This window comes from Thalassophryne amazonica, chromosome 4 (genome assembly GCF_902500255.1).
Source record: "Thalassophryne amazonica chromosome 4, fThaAma1.1, whole genome shotgun sequence".
Lineage (NCBI taxonomy): Eukaryota > Metazoa > Chordata > Actinopteri > Batrachoidiformes > Batrachoididae > Thalassophryne > Thalassophryne amazonica.
In genome coordinates, this window is record NC_047106.1 from 91,096,523 (window position 1) to 91,112,856 (window position 16,334).

Consider the following 16,334-nt stretch of genomic DNA (forward strand, 5'->3'; position numbering starts at 1 on the left):
AAAAATCATACATTGTAATTTCCGGATTTTTATTTTTTTTATTTTATTTTTTTTTATTATGTTTCTCACAGTGGACATGCACCTAAGATGATAATTTCAGACCCCTCCATGATTTCTAAGTGGGAGAACTTGTAAAACTGAAGGGTGTTCAAATACTTATTTTCCTCACTGTATTTGGGCACCCCTGATGATTTCTATGATTTTCCTTTATAAATCATTGGTTGTTTGGATCAGCAATTTCAGTTAAATATATCATATAGCAGACAAACACTGATATTTGAGAAGTGAAATTAAGTTTCTGGGATTTACAAAAAGTGTGCAATAATTCTTTAAAAAAAATTAGGCAGGTGCATAAATTTGGGGTGCTCAAATATAAATTCTCACCCAAATTCGAAGGTGGCCTGAAGGTGTATTTTCAAGAAACATTTGAAGAATTTTTGAAAAACGTATATTTTTCTCTTTTTCAGATTTACACATAAAATATTTCTACATACAGTGTTCTCGACAAATATGTGAGACATATTCTGAAAGCTGAGATTGGAGTAAACATTTTTATATGCAACACATGGGCGTTATAAAAAAAAACCTTCAAATTGGAATGACTGGAAATATGGTAAAATTGTGAAAAAAAAAATATCCCTGGAGCTGGAGGGTTAAGTCTCAATACCACGGCTCATGATTGCCTTCTTCGTGTTTCTCTCAGGTCTTAGGAGGATAATGTAACATTTGGGTCCAAACAGTGCAGCCAAGAGGCCAAAACTGGAGGCCAGGATGGCAAATACTTCCACTGCATCTGCATATTTACCAGGGGAGCTGATATAAGTTGGGACAAATGCCACCCACACAGCACAGAATATCAGCATGCTGAAAGTGATGAGTTTAGCCTCATTAAAACTGTCAGGAAGATTCCTGGCCAGAAATGCAAGCAGGAAGCTGAGGACAGCCAGAAAGCCAATGTAACCCAATAACACTGCAAAACCAACTGTGGATCCAACAACACATTCATAAACTATTTTGTCATTGTGATATTGAGTGTTTTTATGAGGAGCTGGAGAGGAAGAGACAAGCCAAGCAGTGCAGATTACTGCCTGGACAGAACTCAAAGCCAGAACTGTCCCTCTCTGTTGTCTGGCACCAAACCATTTCAATTTGGCTCCACCTCCTGGTTTGGAGGACTTAAACACAGCCAGAACCACCATGGTTTTTACCAGGATACATGAGACACAAAGCACAAAGCTGATCCCAAAGGTTGCATGTCTCAGCTGACATGTCCACAGCTGAGGCCGGCCAATAAACAGCAGTGAGCACAGGAAGCAAAACTTTAGTGAAATTATGAGCAGGAAGCTCAGTTCTGAATTGTTGGCTCGTACTATGGGTGTACTGTGATAATATGTGAAGATCCCAAGGACAACAGCACAGAAAAATGTCCCCAGCAATGAGGCAGCAGTCAGGCAGATACCCAGAGGCTCATGGTAGGACAGGAACTCAATTCCTTTTGCAACGCACTTGTCATGCTGGGGATTAGGCCAAAAGTCCTCTGGACAACTGGTGCAATCCATCGAGTCTAAGGAGAAAATCTGTCATTTTATTTTCAAAAAGATGCATTTTTTTCCACTTATACCAACCTGTTTCATGCTGATCTTTCCGTCAGAACATGGCATGCAGTCAAAACAGCACAGAGGCTCACCCTTCTTTCTTGCTATGTGTGTTCCAGGTGGACAGCTTTCACTACAGACTGACCGGGGAGGCTACAGAAAGAGAATTAATTTCTTTCTCTCTGATACTTTCACACTGTTAGTTACCTTTTCCATAAAATCATGTAAATATGGCATGTGACCTCTTTGAACTGTAAGTTCCAGTAGATTCTGTCTTCTTCAAGTTTGAGCTCTTCACCTTTCCAGGCTGACTTCTGAACCACACCCACATTTTCAACCTTTATTTTTCCATTGGGGAGCCTCCACCAGTTAACAATATCATAGATTGGTAAGGAATCACCATTCTCATCAAATAACACCTGGTCACCAAATGGTGTGGTGAAATTGACATTTTGTAAGTAATGCACAAGCTGTACAAAATAAAATAAGGAATAGAAAATAACTCAGGCATAAGTCAATCAATCCTCTGAGAGATTAAAAACAAGCAATAAGGTTTGTTGGTCTCAGATGAAGCCCACCCTGAAGCAGAAAGGTTGCAGTTTTTTGACTGCACATTTGATGTTGCCTTCAAATGCAAGCGGGTTACAATTTAAGTCCCTTTTAAAACATACAACTTTGAAGCAGAAATAAACATGTTTGCAGCCTGGCACAGAAAAGCAGTTTCCATGTCTGCAGATATTTTTCCCACTCCATGAGAACTGCACAAGGGATGCATTTTTTTCAAACATCTTAGTTTAAGACATTTTAATTAATCCATAAAGTTAGACATAAAATTAGGGGCCTGGTCATTTTAAGTGACAGCTGCTGAGCCCAGCAACTCTGACTCTCACAGCGCCCGGAGCTCACAGGTTGCCCGCTCCAGCTGCCACTTGTTGTGGAGGACTATGTCTTCTGTTTTGAGCATTTTATGACAAATAACTGGAATAATATGGCTTGTTGTGTGGTGAAATGTCCAAAAGTATCATTTAAGACATCCCTGCTGCAATATTTTCACTGAGTGAAATTCTTGTCTCATATAATATTTTATATAACGGCTGAGTGGATCCTTGTCATTTGATTGGTGGGTTGTATGTCATGTGGCATGAATTATTCATACCATTTGCTGTTGTGTTTCATTTACCGTGCAATAGTTCTTTTTTTAGGGTGCAATTTTAGTGCTTCATGAAATGTGCTATTGCACGCTTTAACCACTGCGAGTGCTCACGCGACCAGGGGCGGCGTTTAGCTAAACATGTCAGAGTTTGTTTTCCTGGCAGACAACAATTTGAAGGAGCTTATTGTCACTGCTAATACTTCTAACACACACACACACACACACACACAAAAACAAATCCACTACACTGTAAGCCGTCTGGAGGCATGAAGAGCTGTTAGGATGAAAAGCTGGACACATTTCTGAAGTGATTTTTTGCTGGACTGAGGAGCTGCACGGAGTCTTTTTTTTTCTTTGGAAGTGCACAAAGTCAGTGCATGGCGTCATGGAATACATTGTCGTAATTTTGGAATTTAGAGTTTGTTTTGGACTGTTATGCATCAGTCGAACACCAAAATGTAAGTACCCTTTCTGTTGTTTATGAATTAATAAAATATCAAATGACAAGGATCTAGTATAGCCACTATATTAAATAAATAATGAATGTTTTGTCATTCTTTCAATGGAACGAATATTTCATGAGGTGAACGATGGAATGTACCATTCAACAAGGCAATGCTAAGTTGAATGGTATATTCGTACCATTGGATTCATATATATTCATTATAGTCAGTATTATGTACAACCCCAATTCCAATGAACTTGTGATGTTGTGTAAAATGTAAATAAAAACAGAATACAATTATTTGCAAAACCTCTTCAACCTATATTCAATTGAATACACCACAAAGACAAGATATTTAATGTTCAAACTGAGAAAATGTATTGTTTTTTGCAAATATTTGCTCATTTTGAAATGGATGCCTGCAATACGTTTCAAAAAAGCTGGGACAGTGGTATGTTTACCAGTGTATTACATCACCTTTCCTTCTAAAAAACACTCAATAAGCATTTGGGAACTGAGGACACTAATTGTTGAAGCTTTATAGGTGGAATTCTTTCCCATTCTTGCTTGATGTACGACTTCAGCTCTTCAACAGTCTGGGGTCTCTATTGTCATATTTTGCGCTTCATAATGCGCCACACATTTTCAGTGGGGGACAGATCTGGACTGCAGGCAGGCCAGTCTAGTACCCGCGCTCTTTTACTACAAAGCCATGCTGTTGTAACACATGCAGAATGTGGCTTGGCATTGTCTTGCTGAAATAAGCAGGGACGTCACTGAAAAAGATGTTGCTTGGATGGCAGCATTGTTGGAGCACCAAACCTGGATGTACCTTTCAGCATTGATGGTGACATCACAGATGTGTAAATTACCCATGCCATGGGCACTAACACACCCTCATACCATCACAGATGCTGGCTTTTAACCTTTGTGCTGGTAACAATCTGGATGGTCTTTTTCCTCTTTTGTCCGGAGGACACGACATCCATGATTTCCAAAAACAATTTGAAATGTGGACTCATCAGACCACAGCACACGTTTCCACTTTGCGGATGTCCATTTCAAATGAGCTTGATGTATGGCTTTCACTTTGCATGGTAGAGTTTTAACTTGCACTTGTAGTTGTAGCAACAAACTGTGTTAACTGACAATGGTGTTCTGAAGTGTTCCTGAGTCTATGCAGTATGATCCTTTACACAATGATGTCGATTTTTTAATGCAGTGCTGCCTGAGGGATCAAAGATCACAGGCATTCAATGTTGGTTTTTGGCCTTGCCACTTACATGAAGAAAGTTTTCCAGATTTTCTGAATCTTCTGATTATATTATGGACTGTAAATGATGGAATCCCTAAATTCCTTGCAATTGAATGTTGAGAAACATTTTTCTTAAACTGTTGGACTATTTTTTCATGCAGTTGTTCACAAAGTGGCGATCCTCTCCCCATCTTTGCTTGTGAACAGCTGAGTCTTTTGGGGATGCTCCTTTTAGACCCAGTAATGACACTCACAATTCCCAAACGCTTATTGAGTGTTGTTAGAAGGAAAGGTGATGTAACACAGTGGTAAACATACCACTGTCCCAGCTTTTTTTAAACATGTTGCAGGCATGCATTTCAAAATGAGCAAATATTTGCACAAAAACAATAAAGTTTATCAGGTTGACATTAAATATCTTGTCTTTGTGGTGTATTCAGTTGAAGAAGATTTGCAAATCATTGTATTTTGTTGTTATTTACATTTTACACAACTTCCCAACTTCATTGGAATTGGGGTTGTATAATATATTAACAATGTTAAAGCAGATACTGGTAGCTTGATCCGTTAGGTCAAATTAATGTAGGATTACTGAGAAAATAAGCAGCTGACTACTCATAAATCAGAGCAAACCATGATGAGAACCACCACATAGTCCCCAAAAATATGACTGAATAAACTGATAAATGGCTGATAAATGGATAGGATAGATAAGTACCGCCAGTGCTGCCATATGGTGACGTGCACATATCGGCTTCATATTCTTTGCATACATTGTCGTCACATATCCACAATTCTGTGCACAATATATATATATATATAGGTATACAAGGTCTGTTAGAAAAGTTTCCGACCTTTTATCTTTTTCAAAAACCATATGTATTTGAATCACGTGTGATGGCATCAGCCAAGCTTGAACCTTCGTGCGCATGCCTGAGTTTTTTCACGACTGTCGGTTGCGTCATTCGCCTGTGAGCAGGCTTTGTGTGAGCAGTGGTCCACCCCTCTTGTCGGATTTTTATTGCGAATAAATGTCTGAACGATTTGGAGCTTTGCTGCATCAATTTTTTCCAGAAACTGTGAGAGACCACCAGGTGGTAACCATTCGGAAAATTCAAATGGCTTTGAGGGACGATTTTATGGGGATTACACAGATTAAGGAGTGCTCCAGCCGGTTTAAAGACCGCCCACAGCTGCTGAGAGCGCGTTGTGCTCCGAGCGCCGATCGACATGCTCAGACCCTGCTGAAACAACCAGATCATTTCCAACGTGAAGGCTTTGTTGATCCGGGACGTCGTCTGACTTACACAAAAATGGCGGGAGACGTGGACATCAGTACTTTTTTTGGCACATTCCACTGTTACAGGAGTTTTTTTCATGGAAAGAAAAGCGGACGGATGCGCCACCGTGCCGCTCATGGCGCGGCACAAAACCACCTCCGTGTTGGTCTCACAGGGCGGCTTTGAGATGGCTTTCAGACGGCTGTCGTGGGTTTTCAGTCGTGTGACTAACCGAGAAATTGTGGATAAGCCTGGACATGCCAGAACATGTCCTGTGAGGCTTCATCACGGCGTTGCTTTGCGCCATGCAGCTCCACCTCGACGCGCGGAATTCCTCCGCACATCTGTCTCAATGTGCTGAAAAAGTGCTGATGTCCACGTCTTCCGCAATTCCTGTGCTAGTCAGAGGACGTCCCGGATAAAACACAGCGTCCAGTTTGGAAATGAATGACACATTCCACTGTTACAGGAGTTTTTGTCATGGAAAGAGGAGCGGAGGAATTCTGCGCGTCGCAGCGGTGCGGCATGGTGCAAAGCAACGCCGTGATGAAGCCTCACAGGACATGTTCTGGCATGTCCAGGCTCATCCACAATTTCTTGGTTAGTCACACGACTGAAAACCCACCGACAGCCATCTGAAAGCCATCTCAAAGCCGTCCTGTGAGACCAACACAGAGGTGGTTTTGTGCCGCGCCATGAGCAGCACGGTGGCGCAATCCTCCGCTTTTCTTTCCATGAAAAGCCTTCACGTTGGAAATGATCTGGTTGTTTCAGCGGGGTTTAAGCCTGTCAATCGGCGCTCGGAGCGTGCGCGCTCTCAGCAGCTGTGGGCAGTCTTTAAACCGGCTGGAGCACTCCTTAATCTGTGTAATCCCCATAAAATCGTCCCTCAAAGCCATTTGAATTTTCTGAATGGTTACCACCTGGAGGTCTCTCACAGTTTCTGGAAAAAATTGATGCAGCAAAGCTCCAAATCATTCAGACATGTATTCGCAAAAAAAATCCGACAAGAGGGGTGGACCACTGCTCACACAAAGCCTGCTCACAGGCGAATGACGCAACTGACAGGCGTGAAAAAACTCACGCATGCGCACGAAGGTTCAAGCTTGGCTGATGCAATCACACGTGATTCAAATCCATATGGTTTTTGAAAAAAATAAAAAGGTCGGATACTTTTCTAACAGACCTCATATACCTAAAAAGGCATACACCTTTTTAAGGTTATTTCAACTTTCAACTGAATTAATGCCACAAGATGTCTCTAGTTAAGTTGAAATAATTTAAGTTGAAATAACTTTAAAAAAATCTATGCAAATTGTTCCATCAATTTTTTCTCGTTGAGACAGTTGTTCATTTTTCAAAGAGCAGTAAATTGTAGTTTTTGACATGATTAAAAATCTGCGGATGTACAAATTGGAATCAGCCTGAAAATTGCATTTTTTATTTTTTTAACAGCCAGTCAGCCACACTGCTGGCATTAATGCCACAATCACACACAGCTGGAATCACGCAGTGTGGTGTCGAAATTATGAATCGGCGCACATCCAGAAAGTGTCAGATTTCAGTTCCAAAACATTTTGACAGCCATCTGCAGAAGCTCACACAGTTGGTCAAAATCAGCCAGCAGCCCCGAGTGTGACGCACATGTTCAAAACTCTCCGGGCGCGGTCGAGATGGGACACCTATCTGACAGTGCTCCATGTGTTGTCTGATGACCATCTGACTGGAATTTTCATATTCCGAAGGTGGCAAAACGGGATCTGAAATGATTTGAGCGCATACGAGAAAACCTTGAGATAGATCTGGCACCGCAAAGCCTGCCGGTATGACCTGTGCCATGTATACTAATATCCACCCCACCCCCCGCCCGATGTATGTGGCATGTTTCATCATGATAATAATTATGAATTATCATCATGTACAGTGAATGGGCAACGTAAATAATGTGAACTATTGTCTCCATCATAACACAGGCAGCTGCCTCTGCGTGGTGCGCTGTTACACCATTAATAAACATGAATCTCACCTCAAACAGTGCTCCAGGAGTGTTTCACAGCATGCACGTGGGCGTGAAGCCGGGACAGCCGCCAACAGTTAAAATCTTCTTACCCAAAAGAAAATAAAATAAGTCCATGTGATATTCCAACCACTGTGGTGTCCAAAGTTGCATTGTGCTCCTGAAGTGGGCAAATAAGAAAAAAGAAAGTTCCCTGGAAAGGCGCTCTGTCTGAGGGACTGCATGGACCAATGCCAGCAAACTTTGAGCAAAGCTATCCAGTGGCAGGCGCATGCACGTGCACCCGGGGACGCACACATAATGGCCCATGCAACGTTTATCCATACATACACGTGTGCCACGCGCACTGCGCACTTGCGCACACATGCGTGTGAGGAAGACCGTGCTCCATGCGTCTGTGTTTGCCATCCATACATTTGGAGTTCAGGCAGTCTTCAGAGCCTTTCATGGCCATCTGACAGCAGTTTGTGTCGTCTACATACGCTCTGGATGTGATCTGACAGGTGTGGACGAGGCACTCTGTCTGCGCGCCGACACTGCTGGCCACGCCTCTTTTCTTCCTGACTGCATCGGATTATGGCAATATTTGCCGTGTCATGCATGCTTCTGGCAAATTCTTGCTGTGTGTGATGGGGCATAATACACAGCTGTAATGCATGTACGTGTACATGAATGCACTAATTCAATTTAAATAGGAAACAAATCTATTTTAGTCACATATTTCAACAGTGCGCATCAGTCTTGTTCTGTTTCATTGTGTGGTACTGATGCAGGAAAACAGCCAGTGAACCAGCGGTGCAAATTTGAAAAGGACCTTAATTCCTTACCCTTAAATATGCAAAGTCTATTTTATTCATGAAGATTATCAACACTGTGTCATGAATGTACAGCTTGCAGATAAACAATAGCAGATGATATAAACAATGCACATCCAACGTGAGCTTGCACCGCCACTTGACAATACTCATAGTTTTATATATTCGTATTTTGGATATGTAAAGACTAGAGCTGGGCAATGATTAAAAATTTTAATCGCGATTAATCTCATGATTTCCATCATTAATTGCGCTTAATCGCATTGTTATTCACAAAATCCAAAAATGAATTCAAAAGTAGTGTATAGCACAATTTTATTTTAAATGTTTTTGCCATATGAACGAAAGTGCCATCATGTTTGTTCTCTAAGCACTTAACATAATTTTTTATGCAGTTGCAGTTCAATAAAAATAAATTATGGTAACCCAATGATGTCCACTAGTCCCCAGTGAGAGCAACAGCACTTTCACGTTGTAAAGTCCTCTCCTTTATGGTGCATTGTGAGGGAATCTCATATGTGTCGTCATTTGTTGCAATTCTCAGAATGTCTCTCAGCCTGACATCCTCCACAACACTAAACTGGCCTGCAGTCTGGAGCAATCCATTCCGCTGTTGCATTTGCGAGCCTCTCTTGCCTTTGTTTATCTATTGTCCTGCACGCTGCATCTAATGTAGTCTGCCGTAGCCTTGTGCCGCCGTTTGTTTTGTTGAATGATTTGCTGGTATCAGCTGTGTGTGCTGAATTTAGGTGATATTTAAGACTCAAAGTACTCTGCTGATAAGAAAATTCAGCTTTGCAGTGGCTGCAAATAACTTTGGTTCTGTCAACAACGCTGTATGGAAGCACTTTAAAATGAAAACGGTCATGTAAAAGTTCCTTTCCCTACTCCATGTTGATTGGTTTATATGTCAATTTTTTTTCTTTTCCGGTGTCGGGGACTCGTCACACCGGTTCCTGTGAGTGCAGCAGCAGCCAGCGACCGAATTGCAAAGCAAAAGCCTGTGAGCAACAGACTTGTACAATAAAAAACAAACAAACAAAAAACAACGGCATTAACGTACGATAAAAAATTTTTTTGACGTAAATTAATCCGTTAACGCACTAATAACTCGTTAGCTTGCCCAGCCCTAGTAAGAAATAATGTTTTACATGCATAATTATATAATTTAATCACATAAACATCAGACCTTCCATGGCTCAAGGCTGTTTAAACTGGCACAGCTTTTCCCACTGAAGGGTCCTCTTCCTGGCACACACTTCAACATGTCATCAAGGGCATATGCCAGTGCATACACGGCCTTGTACACATTGTACTCTGCCCTGAGATTTGAAACATCCAACAACTCACTCTCTACTTTCTGTAGATCTTCATATCCAGTGCATAGTGCTCCACTACCTTCCACCCAACCTGCTGGAAATGGGGCAAATCTACACTGGAATGTGAATTCCCAAAACTGCTTGACCTGAAATGTTTCAAAACATAACAGAAATACAGAACAAACGAAATGTCATATTACAGTTTAATACTGCACTGTAATTTTCATGTCTCACCACATTATGTCCATAGCTGCTGTTGTGTTGTTGGCCAGGATGTATTTTTATCAGGAAACTCCTTCAGACTGGAATTTCTCCACGTCGGATGTCAATGCCCAGTGTTCCACTCAAGTATGGGCTGAGTTCAGGGGTCTGGAGCACCGCATATGATGTCCATGCTTCACTGGCTATCCACTGCAGACCTGTCACATTCTGGTTTATCACCTGTACATTGTTACACCAAAAAGAAGAAATAAAATTATCAAATGATGAAAAAAAACTATTTCACAACATATTCAGAACTTTCGGAACTTTGGAATAAAATAAACAAAACAAAATAAAACAAATCTGATTTCTCAGCCAGTCAACCCATGCAACCGAAAGGGTGTAGGTAGAAGCAAACTTATATACTCCTACCCCTTTTACCTCAGGAACTTTACTAATCACAACAATACCAAAACAAAACAAATTGAGCAAAACAGCAAACACAGACATCTTAAATAATTCATAAACTTAAATTCCTCATCATATCCACACCAATAACAGCACACATCACTATAACCAAAAAAAAAAAAAAAAATTAATAACTCAATTGTCCATACTTTAACCAACAGATATATCGCTTCAACCATGAATGAATTTTCAGAGAATTTAGACAGTTTTCACATAGTCAGAAAACATCTGTTTCCTTATATTGGCGTTTAAACTGAGTGACATTTGGACATCGCTTATGTTCCTTTGCAGATTATTCCATATTTTAGGGACACAAGTAGAAGAAACACAAAAGCCTTTCCTGGTCATCCTTGTGCCAGCAATTTTAAAATGATACCACCCCCTTAAATTATATGATTCCTGTCTCTCCATAAAAAAATTCACTTCTGAGGGGGCAGTTGCTTATTTTTTCACTTTATACATTTAATTGCAGCAGTTTTAAATGTAATTCATATCGTAAAGTTTTAATATTTTAGATTTACTAAACAATGAACTGGTGTGATCTCAATAACCCACATTGTGAACAGTTCTTAATGCTCTTTTTTTGAAGAATGAATAATGATTGCAATGTAGTTTATAATTATTGCCCCAAACATCAGCACAGTAAGTCAAGTAGGGAACAACCAATGAACAATACAGAGTATGAAGTGCTTTGCAATCAAGAACATGTCTTACCTTATTTAGTACTGCAATACTTTTTGACACTTTCTTTTCAATATGTTGAATATAAGCTTTCCAGTTAATTATTTCATCAGTGATAACACCTAACAACTTATTTTCTTTGACACGCTCTATGATTACCCCTTGTACATTTAACCAAATTTGTATGTCTTTGTTGTAATTCCCAAATAACATTATTTTAGTTTTAGACAAATTTAGTGATAATTTATTAATATCAAACCATCTCTTTAACTTTATCATTCCAATATGTAAATTGGACGGTAACTGCTGCAGATTTTCTCCTGAACAAAACAGGTTTGCATCATCTGCAAACAGAACTGCCTTAAACAGATTGAAACTTAATTAATCATTAATGTACAAAATAAATCCTTTTCGTCCCCACACAGAACCCTGAGGAACCCCACAAACCATGTCAAGATAAGAAGAGCAGCAAATCCCTGAGTTTAACAAACTGTTTCCTGTTGTGTAAGTAACTTTTATTCAGTTCAAGCACCACTCTGATCCCAGTACAGTTCCATATATTTTGAAATAATATGTTGTGATCTATGTATCAAAAGCCTTTCTCAGGTCAATAAATAAACTATTACCATTTCCCTTTGGCCATATGACTGCTGCTATCTCTTACTGAATCAAGCATAGCCAGTGCAGTGGACCAACCTGCTCTAAAACCATATTGACTTTCGTCCAGCAAGTTATGTCAGTCTATAAATTTATCCAATCTGCTATTGTAAAGCTTTTCCAATATCTTAGAAAATTGTGACAATAGCCTTTTATTTGTAAAGATGTTTACTACCAGATTTAAATAAAGGTATCACTTTTGCCACTTCCATACTGTTTGGAACAATTCCAGCTGAATGTGAAGTTATTCTTGAAGGCCTTGTGATTTTTAGATATAAATTTAAACTGTACATAGCATTAATGAAATCCTCTGTCACTTTATGCTGATGCCGATATAAAAGATCAATATTTATACTGTATCTCCACAAACAAATACTTGCTTGTTATACATCTGTGAAAAGTATTTCTCAATCCATTTTTGAAACGCTTCAATTTTAGACCCCGGAGTTCTACATATGCAAGTAATAATGATATTTTTACCTTTTTCCCATGAATATTCAAGTGTCATGCCTTCCAACAGATTTTCCACTGCCATTGTCAAATGATCTTTAATTTTGTATTTAAGCCTTTTGTCAACATACAATGCAACTCCTCCTCCTCTATTTTGCCTATTCAAATGATTGAATTCATAACCTTCCAATTCGTAATTCCTATCAACGTCTGCAAGCCAAGTTTCCGATATGGCAATTATATCAAAAGGATGACAAAATTGTTTTAAATAATCCTTGATATTCACAAAATTTTTGTACATACTCCTGCTGTTAAAGTGGATGATTGATAGTTTCCTGTCATTTGAAATGCAGTTGTTGTGTTGTTCATCTGTAATACTAACAATTACTATTTCTAAAGGAATAGAAATTATTATCTTGATCTAGCTCAGATTCCATATCCTGTATATGGTGCACAGTATACTGAAAAGGTCGTAATTCCTGCACAGAAGTAAAATCAAAGGAATCAGCTGTCATCATATAATAAAAAGTCCACAAACCAACCCCCCCCCCCCCCCCCCAAAAAAAACCCCAACAACAACAAAAAAAAAACAGTCAAATTAGGTCTCACTACATAACACACATAATATGCAGACACTTACATGCAGACACTGTGGTTAAGAAAGCCCGGCAGAGACTCTACTTCCTGAGAAGGCTGAAGAAGTTTGGCTACTTATACTGACTATTTTTTTTTTTTACATATGCTTATATTTTCTGTATTTATATTGCATACTATTAGTACTTCCTGCGAGTTTGAACAGTCCTTCTCATCCTAAGCATTTCATTACACTGTTGACTCTGTGTTAACCTGCATATGATCAATAAATTATCTTGTATATGAGTCATTTTCCAAAATTGCTTATACCAAAGTTCATTTGACAGCACAAATATAACCCTAAATAAACAAACAACACAATATAAAGTAAATTTATCAGCAACACAAGTTTTTTTTTTCATTAAAATTTAATTACTGTGGATCATGCTTTTTTAGTGACTCTCCCAAATTAAGATGTATTTCTAACCTCATCCATGATTTGAATCATTTGACTCTGATGTGCAAATGCAATCACCACACGAGCTGTCGATTTCTTTATTAGTTCCACGATTCTCTTAATTCAGCTGGATTCTTGCTAAAAGGCAAAACTCCTAAGTAAGCAGACAACCTTCACCAGACTCAACCAAGTCTGACTGGAAAGCTCGGGCAGCATGGAGTCCATAGTCATCATCATGACCAACAGGCCAACCCAGGTCCAGCACAAGTGTTTTAAAATATTAATTATGGCAGCACCTAATTACACAGAGAAATTAGAGATTAGTTTGCAGACCTCAGTGTTATTTTCAAAACTAGATCTGTATAAAGATGTGTTCTTTGTGTTTTTTTATTTAGTTTAATGTGTCCATTATGTACAGATCAAGCTTTGTTTCACTGCATCAACATGCCATACTGTCTGTTTTGCATTTTCCTTGAGCAGATTAACATTACTTGGAAAGCATCACTTGGGTAGTCCGGAAGGAAGGACGGAAACTTTTTTCGGTCACTCAAGCAGGAACAAGTTGAAAAGCTAACTCACCCTGCACAAGATAAAGACTGTAACCCCTACAAAAGCTGAAAGCATTCAGAAATAATATTTTTGTTTCAGTTTTTAAATGTTCTTTATTCCTATATTAGTCTGAAGAAATTCAAAGAGAATAATAAAACTGCAGTGAAATGATGATGATGCAGAAAACTTACCATTGGCACTCTGTACAAACCTAAGACAGATGAGATGGCAATAGAATGTGTAGAGAAAGTATCACCCACAATTCCCAACACTGGAGGGTTCCTACCACCTGTTTCATTGAATATAAACTCTTTATCTTGACCACTGACTAAAGACAAGGCCAGCACGGAATCCAACTCCAAGTTCAACACAGTTATCGTAAAGCTTGTATCCCAGAGTCACATTAGGAAGCAGGTTGGAATTTTTGTTATCTCCTCAATAGCAAAAGCCATGGTCTGAGCCTGTCTGAATCCTCGACATTAAAACTGAGAGAAATATATCATCATCAGTTTTGTCATTTTTCTGTTCAAACATTTATCTCTCATCAACAACAAAAGTAAAAAAAATCCTCAGGGCTATTTCAGCTTGCACATTGCAGGAATTAAAGCAATTGTTAGTGTTTATATAACAGCCACAGTGGTTCACTTCAAATTATAAACAAGAATGCATAATCTGGTGAATGTTTTTTAAACCAGATATGCTATTCAATAACAACAATTCTACTACTACTACATTAATAATAATCATCATCATCATTTATACCATTTTTGAAATGTGAAATATTGAATGCTGTGCCATGCCACACTCACCTGTAGCACATTGATTGTGGGGTTCAAATTTAAATGAAAGGTCAGGAACAACTGAGAATAAATTAATATAAACACCCACCAAGAACCACATCTCCAGACTTGTGCATCGTATTCAGGTGCAAGTATCCCTGTAACTGACAGGAGGAAGCAGAAAGAGACCCAGCAGAGCAAAAGTTGCAAAACAACACGTTGTACATGAATAACATCACAATTACAGACAAATAACCCATTGTGTCTGTTCTCCTGTTTATCCCTTGTCTAAGATAAGCCATCAAATGTTTTTTTTACTGGGTCATGCATGCCCTTTTATTGACCTGCATTATTCCTGAAATGTCATCCACAGGGGCAGGACCCAAGATCCAATTAATTTCACACAGATTTTCTATTGATGTGCATAATGTATGCAAATCAGATAACATCTGACAAAGGTCATGTCACAAACTCTGTTAACTAGCCAAAATTTGAGGTCTTTTGAAAATGGCCAGGCACATCCCCATGCAACCAGAGGAAGAACTCCAACCTGAAACGAACTTTTCAATAATTTTTATACGTAGCTAAAATGTTCCTTCTTGAATGAACAACATTGAATAATAACTCTACATTTCTATTCAGTAACACCGTTGGTCCCCATAGAACATCTAGTAATTAATAAAATTACAAAAAAAAAAAAAAAAACAGATCATTCTCAATGTTTGTGTTTTATTCATAGTCAGTTTTATTTCGATTTCATTTTAAATTTTATTCTATTTTAATAAATGACTTAAATCCATCCAATCAATTTTCCACCTACTCCAACCAAGGGTCAGGGCGGGGTGTGAGGTGGGGTAAGCCCTGGACAGGACATTGACTTAAATGTCACACTAAATTCTACATCATTCTGCTGAAATGGAAACTGTGAAGCACGTTAAAAGAAATATTCAATGTAAGAACAGATCGGAGACCCGTCAAATAGGGATGAGTGAGTACATTACTATCTGTATCTGTTCAACCATCTAAATTATCTGTATCTGTACTCGTAGTGGGCGGGGCCTAAAGCGGAAGTGGGCGTGGTTTAACCCAAAATGTCTGGGGCTTAAGTCAGTACATTATTTTAAATCTGAAATTGATATGGAGTGATCAGAAGTTGCAATATTTATTGTTTTTGAAAACTATTTACAGAACACCCCCAAAAGTGAGATTCAAATCAATGTTTCTGATCACAAAAGTAAGAGAACTATTTTTTATGAACTCAGAACATGAATATTCTGAAGTGTTTGAATGAATATTTACAGAACATCCTCAGAATTGAGATTCAATGTTTTTGATCACAATGCCAAAGGAACTATTTTACAGAATGTTTTTTTATAAACTCAGAGCATGAATATTCTTAAGTGTAAGTGTTATGTATGAACCTAGAGATGTCCTACTAATACTTACCACCAGAGGGCAGACTGCCATTAGGGCATATAGGAAGGAACCCTGAATGTAACCATAGCTACCAGTTAGGTCAATAAAAGGAAGTGAATGAACCAGCAGGAAGTTGTCCTCCGTGCTCTGTGTGTCGAGTAATAATGTTTACTTAGTTACACTTTAAGGGAGCAACATAATATAAATTGGCGATGAGTCGTGTT

General features: G+C 38.9%; 1 pseudogene; it reads right to left on the reverse strand.

The window, feature by feature from the left end:
• Window positions 1–653: 653 nt before the first annotated feature.
• Window positions 654–14,933, reverse strand: LOC117508965 (annotated as a pseudogene).
• Between the last annotated feature and the right edge of the window lie 1,401 nt (window positions 14,934–16,334).